Genomic DNA, 8,101 nt, shown 5'->3' on the forward strand with positions numbered 1-8,101 from the left:
ATATTTTTAATCCTTTTGATTCCCAAAAAAATAAAACAAATAAAAAGGAATTTGTCAAACTGATGTCTACTATGTGCGCATGTATAGCTTTTTATCCTTCAAATGTCTACAGATGCATCATTTTTAGGCTCTATACTTTTCTGCTTGAGAACAACCTGTCAGGAGATTAATGGGGCCCTAAGCATGAGCATGGTAAGGCCCCAACTACACTGTGACTGATTGCTTTGGGCTGAAGCTAAATAGGTAAAATCAATGACCTGAGTTGTATGCACTTGAGTGGACTGTAGCTTCCACTTACGGGTGGACTCGCACCAGCGTATGGCATGGGATGTGATAGGCTAATGTCTCTCGGCTCCGGCTCTGCTGCGAGCGGGAGCCGAGTCTCATACTACTGTGCTGCGATTCTCTTGCATGAGGGGATCGGAGCACAGCTGCGGAGGAGACAGTAATTTCTCCATCTCCTCAATGGCCTGACTCAGAGTATTATGGACTGCACTGGGATGACATTTGAGTGCAGTCCGATGTTTCACACTCACTCAGACTTTTTGGGTGCAAGTGAACAGAGTCTCGCTGCAAATCTCTCATGGCGAATCAGCATGAGAAAATTATCGCTGCCCCGTAGAATAACACTGGGCCAAGTGCTAAGCAATGTTTTATCGCACAGCACTCGGATGTGTTATACGGTTGTGTGACCCCGGCCTACAGCTAGGGCTTCACGGTAATATGTCGCTCATCAGCAGTTCTCTAAAAAGTTGTACAAAAAAAAAAAACATTTGACCAACTGGTCTGTGACTTGCTGTTGCGTGACTATTTTAGAGCTTAGATTTTGCTTTAAAGGGGTTATCCACTACTATGACAACCTCTTCTTGATCTAGATGTTCGGCCCCGATAAAATAATAAAGCTTATATGCTGGCGCCGTTCCAGCGGTATCGCCACTCGCTCTCCCCGGGGCTCTCGTGCGGTTGTTGTGACACGTGACCCCGGCGCTCAATCAGCTCTGGCGTCACTGTCTCCGGCTTCGGACAAATTGAACATGAAGAGGAAGCCAGGGCTGCAGCTGATCTCTGACTTCCTCTTCATTCTCAATTCGACATGAGGTGGGGGACAGTGACGCCAGAGCAGATTGGCCGTCACGGTCATATGTCACAACAACCGCACGGGAGCCCCGGGACCGCGAGTGCCGGCACAGGAGGAGAGAATAAGCTTTATTTTATTGAGGCCAAGTGTGGGGTTTGAGAAGGGGTTGTCCAAGTAATGGACAATTTCTTTAAGAAAAGCAGGCAAAATGCAGACAAGTCGCAAGTGAGTCACATTTCAAGACTTGAAAGGCAACTTGCATTGAAGCCTATGGCAAGTATTGCCTGTACCTGGCAACAGAAAACTCAACATACTTGTAATCAGATGTTCCTCTGTGTCCTAGGTCGCAATGCGATTCCATATCAGATCACTACACCCAATGTGTCCCTGCAATTTCACTGTTGTGCAACATGTCACTGTGTAGCCTCAATAGTTAAAGTCAATCAGTAGCACTGAAAAAAGCCAGTGTCCACATCAGACGGGCTGCATAATTGTAGTTGTGTACATTTTATACCGAAACTATGTGGAATTTCAGAGAAAACATACTTTGGAGAGCCGGTGAGGTGCTCTGCATCTCTGATGACAAGTCTGAGGCCAGTACCCAGAGGTCTCTCCCCCTCAATCCACCTAGACTGACGACATGCAGATTTTTTCTTTTTCCTGGTGGAATTTGAGCACTGCAGCGTTTTGGAAATTTGCAGCGTTTATTTATTGAAAGCTTTGAGAAAAACTGTAAAAATGCTGAAAAACCGCAGCAAAACATTAGTACTGTGTAACTTTCGTAACAAGTCACATGTAATATGACTGTAAAAAGCAGCTAAAACACAGTTATTGGCTGTTTTATATGCAGCAATTTTACTATCAAGAGTGAAGACTGCCTGCAGAAAAAAAACTGCAAAACACCATGTGTGAATATGCCTTAAAGACAGATTTAATTCATTACTGCTAGACAAGATTTAGTCTCATGTTGTACATCTGCGAAAAAAAACAAAAAAAAAAAACAAGCCATGTTCTAGGACTCCCACCCAAAAACAAACGCACCTCTAATAGATTTCAGGGCCCTTCCAAACTAGCTTTGACAAACAGAAAAATATGCCCCACTGTGATCCTGTGATCTGGCTCTCTGCAGCAGGAAAAACTAACCTACCTTTGTCTGGACTGAATATCCTGGTTCTTTCAGCAACTTCCTTTTCCTTATCTTTTTTTGCATAACAGCCATATAGTTAAGATCTTAGCTGTTATGCAGTAAACTGCAGCTATAAACTGCAGAGTTCACATAAATGATAACTTTACATGGAGCGCACAATTAACCCTTAAACTAAGCAAGTACAGTCGTTCTTCTTGGTCTGTACCTCCCTGAGGTATGGACTGGGCTCAGACAAACCTCACGGAGCCTCTGGTTTCATAAATATTTTCTTCCTGCAGATAAACATTGAGCAGCACTTGTCTCATCACACAGCCTGCAGCAGATCCTCCGCCTGGGATTACAGCACTAGTACTATGCCAGGCATTATCCAACATCTGTCCTGTAATCTGCTACTTTATAGATTTTACTACTGTGACAAGTACATTTCTGTAACTGTGCAAATATAGTCACTTATTCTTGGGCATGTGTGAACAATTTCACCATACCAAGTATTGTACAGCCATGCTGCCAACAGATGAGCCATCACTGGGGGGAAAGATGCTGGTCCAATATGCACAGCACTGACCAGAAAGTCTTTTTAAAGGGAATGTGTCACCCCTCCCCCCGGGAGATATCTGACCTCTACTATGGGCTTACAGGTGATAGAAAAGTAAATCTATACATACCTGTATGGCCCATAGCAGAGGTCTGATTGCAGAGAAATCTGGTTTTATAAAGTCTGCTTTCCGGGGACGCCAAGCAAACCCCTCCTATCTGCTTACTATTCCCCTAAATCGCAGCCTCTGTGCTAAATTACCATATCCCCCCTCCCCTCCCGGTCACAGGGCCCTGTGACGTGCCCTGCTCTGCCTCCCCTCCCATGGAGCGTGCTTTGTTTCCCTCCGGCCCCGTTTGGCTGGGTACTGCCAGCGGAGCGGAAGTCTCAGTGACTCACCATCGCTAGCGCAATACAAGGCTGCGGCGCAGTACGCAGCCAAACAGAGCCAGAGGGAAACAAAGCGCATGCGCGGGAGGGGAGGCAGAGCAGGGCACGTCACAGGGCCCTGTGACATGCAGGGGAAGGGGGGGATATGGTAATTTAGCACAGAGGTGGCGATTTAGGGGAATAGTAAGCAGATGGGAGGGGTTTGCTTGGCATCCCCCGGAAAACAGACTTTATAAAACCAGATTTCTCTGCAGTCAGACCTCTGCTATGGGCCATACAGGTAAGTATAGATTTACTTTTCTATCACCTGTATGCCCATATTAGAGGTCTGATATCGCCCAGGGGGGTGGCACATTCCCTTTAAGATGCATTTACAATGTTCGATAATTCAAAAGTGAGCGTTCCTCAAAATGTACATTTCCTAATTAGTGGTCTGTCTAAACAGGCTGCCAATCACATGACGAACGAGCAAACCACTTGTTTGTTAGGTGAAATGTTTTTTTAAGTGTTTAAAAATTATGGTTCTGATTATGCCAAGAATAATTATAATCTATGTGCACACAGCGATCATACTACCGACTATTCTGTGCACATGGAAGTGCAGTCAGCCGGTTTACACAGCCTCACATGTAGCTAAGCGGGGTTCGTTTAATGGTGGAGTGCACCACACTTCCGGCCAGTCCACACTAGTCTCTCACATCACATAGAATAATGAACACGCGATTTAAGGATAATATGTGAGAAGAAACTAGATTTCCAAACTGTGGGGTTTTTAGGAAATCACTATGCTCAATAAAACATGTAGGGCTCATTGAGTTGTCCGCTTTTCACATGTGTGCAATTCCTGGAATACGTACACATTTTAGTCTATGGAGCTGTTCACACATACACATTTTTTTTGCAGAAGGTGTGTCCGCAAACAAAACATGGAGACAAGTCCATTTTTGATCCAAGTCACAGATTAATATTACCCATAGAGTTCTATGGGTCCAGAAAAATCCTGGGCAGCAAACTTATGCCCTTGTTGTAATGAGAGGGAAAAAAAAAAATCACAGATGGTAAAAACCAACCCACAGACCGAACACTGATTGAAATCAGTTCAGTTTTTTCACGTACAAGTGAAATCACAAACGTCTAACGAGGTCTAAGGAAGGTGTCACATAGAGCGTTTGGGATTCGCTGCACATTAAGCACATTGCAGTGTAGTTTTGGAGCACTTTTTGGGTCTAGAACTTTTTCACCCCTTACATAGAGTGCTCTAAGTACAGCATTTTTTTTATGGTTTTCTATTTGGCTTCTCCATAGAAAGAATACCTATAAAAAAAACACCTCTTGGAAAAAAAATCATGTAAAGCTGGATAAAAATTAATAAATAAAGGCAAAAGGTGTCTAATCAGAAGATAAGGAAGAGGGGGGAATCATCCTGTACAAGTCAGAGCAACACAAAAGATATAACCACAAGCTGGCCCGCCGGCTTATGTCCCCTTGGCACCTACAGCTATGTGTTGTTCCAGAAGACAGACCTCCAGCGCTCAGGTGTCGTGGTCTTCTAGAGACCTTTCCATTCAGTTATAGAGCTATACCTCTTATCAAAAGACAAAAAAATGCCCTTATAGCAGGTCACCAAATACAAGCTATATAATGTGCGCGCACCCAGGGCATCCGGCACAGGTGTCAGTACAGCAGCCGGGATTCAGGAGTATGTGTCTTGTGCAGGGGGGATGGGGGGATGGGGGGGGGGGGGTGAATGACGGTTTAACACTACAGGCTCCACAGGTGGGTGGTACCTGGGGGGGCAGGCAAAGGTTGGGCAGAGCGCTTGAGATCCTGGGTCCAGGCAAGTCGAGCAACTCAGGGGTCAGAGCCTCAGGCACCTGGGAACTAAGGCAGGTACCTCAGGGGAATCAAGGAAAAAGAGGTATCCATAGGGCGGGGGGCTGGGCAGAGCACCGGGTATCCCATGGGCCAGACATCCCAAGGGCCGGGCAGAGCGCAGGGGTGTCCCATGGGGCGGGGGCAGAGCGCAGGGGTGTCCCATGGGGCGGGGGCAGAGCGCAGGGGTGTCCCATGGGGCGGGGGCAGAGCGCAGGGGTGTCCCATGGGGCGGGGGCAGAGCGCAGGGGTGTCCCATGGGGCGGGGGCAGAGCGCAGGGGTGTCCCATGGGGCGGGGGCAGAGCGCAGGGGTGTCCCACGGGCCAGGCATCCCACGGGGCGGGGGCAGAGCGCGGGGGTATCCCACGGGGCGGAGGCATCCCACGGGGCGGGGGCAGAGCGCGGGGGTATCCCACGGGGCGGGGGCAGAGCGCGGGGGTATCCCACGGGGCGGGGGCAGAGCGCGGGGGTATCCCACGGGGCGGGGGCAGAGCGCGGGGGTATCCCACGGGGCGGGGGCAGAGCGCGGGGGTATCCCACGGGGCGGGGGCAGAGCGCGGGGGTATCCCACGGGGCGGGGGCAGAGCGCGGGGGTATCCCATGGGGCGGGGGTATCCCATGGGGCGGGGGTATCCCATGGGGCGGGGGTATCCCATGGGGCGGGGGTATCACCCCACAGCAGACACTAGATATTAGTATGACAGTCAGTACATAGAGGTGGTGGGAGTGCGATGTGGGCACCTGATTCGTGCCCTGCTTCCTCCCATACAGGTGCACGCTCCCCGCCTACCTGTTGCTGTACACACAGAAGTTCAGTAATGGCCACCTGTATCCTCTCACCTGATGATGGCCTGTCCCTCCTCCACGTCTCTGCACCGGGCTCCCCTATTACACGTCGGTCTTCTTCGGCCAACTGAATGACCCTACCCCGCACCGAAACTTCCAACGCCACCCGGAAGTGTAGCCGCTTAGCGGGCCTCTCTAGCCACCAGCTATCAGCTCTATGATCCGGATTTACAGCTGAAGTCAGTACATGAAGCGTGTCGTCCTCTACAAAGATGGCGGCGGGTTCGGCTGGTTGATAGGAGTTGCCGCCCTCTGCTGTTCGGAGGAGGAATTGCTCGGCTGGATGAAGGAGGTGATGTGTCTAATTCGCCACTTATTTATTAAGGTGTTTTGAAAAGAAATATTTCGATTATTTCTGGGTTCCTATTATTTTATACCTTGTTTTCTCATGAAATGTTTGCAGGACATCTCGAATTGATATAGATTGTTATATATTTAGGTTAATGAATATTATTCAATGTTTAGTGTATTATATATTTTTTGGAATGAATTTAACCTGTTAAAGACCAGGCCATTCTTCTCCGCTCCTGACCAGGCACATTTTTGTATAAAGTGCTGTCCCTTGTTTTTTATTATTTAGATATTCAAATAACATTAGTATCTTTTCTCCATGATGTGTGGGGTGTATATTATTTAGATTTTTTTTCCACAAAGGAGCACTAAAATGTAAAAATCTGCTCTTCATTCTGTACCCTTCTTTATGGGGTTGGGACCAGTAACAGCAATATGGATTGGCAGCGTTTAAATAAAAACAAACTTTTTTCCTGCTTTTTATTTATATATTTTTAATTTATTTAAAAGAGTGGTCCGGTGCTCTGATAAGTCTGCAGTCACCGCATGCTGCCAAGATTCTCTCTTGTTGCCAGTGAGAGCGCGCGGTCTCGTGACTGCAAGTATGCGTTTTGGTCACATGACGACTAGACCTGCTCAGCCTCGCTCAATTAAAGAAGTTGTCCACAACTTTTACATTGATGCCCCATCTGTAGGATAGGGCATCAATGTCTGATTGGCCGGGGTCCGGCACCCGGCACCCCCCGCCGATCAGCTGTTATCGGTGCCGGTGGCAACCACCAGCTGGGAGTGCTTACTTGCGGAGCTGGTCGTCTAGTTGTGGTGGCCGCCGCAGGGTACTACACATCTGCCTCCCATTGAATTGGAGGCAGATGTGCAGGACCCCGCAGCACCCCGCCCACACTACTCAGTCTCTTTTCTGTGCCCACTCACACTTTTCTCCACCCATACTGTCTCCTCACAGGTTTCCCCCTCCTCATACAGTCTCCTCTAACTCCCCCCCCCCCCAGCTAACCATACTGTCTCCTCATATATTTAGCCCCTCACACACACACACCCATCCCAATTCCCCATACTGTGTCTGCACATATCACATCACCCCAGAGGTGTATCTAGGATTTCTGCCACCCGGAGCAAGAGTTCAGTTTGGCGCCCCCCAACCCAGAACATATGAGATTTGCACACTTAGGCTATGTGCCCACGTTGCGGAAATGAAGCAGAAAATTTCTGCTTCATTTCCGCATGTCCTCTCCCGGAAAAATGCATGCGGAATTCCGCAAGCATTTATCGCGCGTTTTTCACGCGTTTTCGACATGCGGAATTGCCTTGCGTTTTTTTATTGCATTGTATAAGGCAATTCCGCATGCGGAAACGCAAAATTAATGAACATGCTGCGGATTTTTGAACGCAGCATAAACGCTGCGGAAAAATCCGCAGCATGGGCATAGAACTTGCGGATTCTCATTGAGGACCATGGGATGCGGATTACCAAGCGTTTTACAAGCGTTTCCACTGCGGAAAATCCGCAGCAAATACGCTTGTAATCCGCAACATGGGCACGCAGCCTTAGGCTATGTGCCCACGATGCAGAAATGCTGCATATTTTTTACGCTGCTCCCTAGCAGGAAAAACGCATGCGGATTTTACATTCTTTTTTCCTGTCAGGTAGAAGCGTTTGTCAAGCGTTCTTCACATGCATTTCTGCATGCGGGTTATAAAGCGCTTTTCCAAGCGATTTTAGCATCACTTGGAAAGTGCTTGACAACTTGGTCACACTATATAAATCCATGAAACCGGCATGGATTTATATAGTGTGACCAAGTAATAATTAAAAAAAAAGAATAAGAATGGTAAAAAATAAAGATTATACTTACCTTCCGATGGCCCCCGGTCTCCTTCTCCGCTCCGTCCGGTCTCCCCGGTGTCTCGCGGTGGTGTGAA

General features: G+C 48.1%; 1 protein-coding gene across 3 annotated transcripts in view; it reads right to left on the minus strand.

Annotated features, from left to right (window-relative positions):
- Window positions 1-6,040, minus strand: part of ARFIP1 (ARF interacting protein 1) — a 182,014-nt gene extending 175,974 nt beyond the window's left edge. For 2 of the 3 annotated variants that reach the window (XM_073645300.1, XM_073645306.1), the window contains exon 1: window positions 5,864-6,039. The gene's annotated coding sequence lies outside the window, so the exon portion shown is untranslated. Of the gene's footprint in view, window positions 1-5,863 lie in introns of all 3 variants that reach the window. The other variant, XM_073645296.1, reaches the window with a different exon arrangement.
- Window positions 6,041-8,101: the final 2,061 nt, after the last annotated feature.

Source organism: Phyllobates terribilis, unplaced genomic scaffold (assembly GCF_046119375.1).
Source record: "Phyllobates terribilis strain yellow unplaced genomic scaffold, ASM4611937v1 Scaffold_1__5_contigs__length_1240528914, whole genome shotgun sequence".
Lineage (NCBI taxonomy): Eukaryota > Metazoa > Chordata > Amphibia > Anura > Dendrobatidae > Phyllobates > Phyllobates terribilis.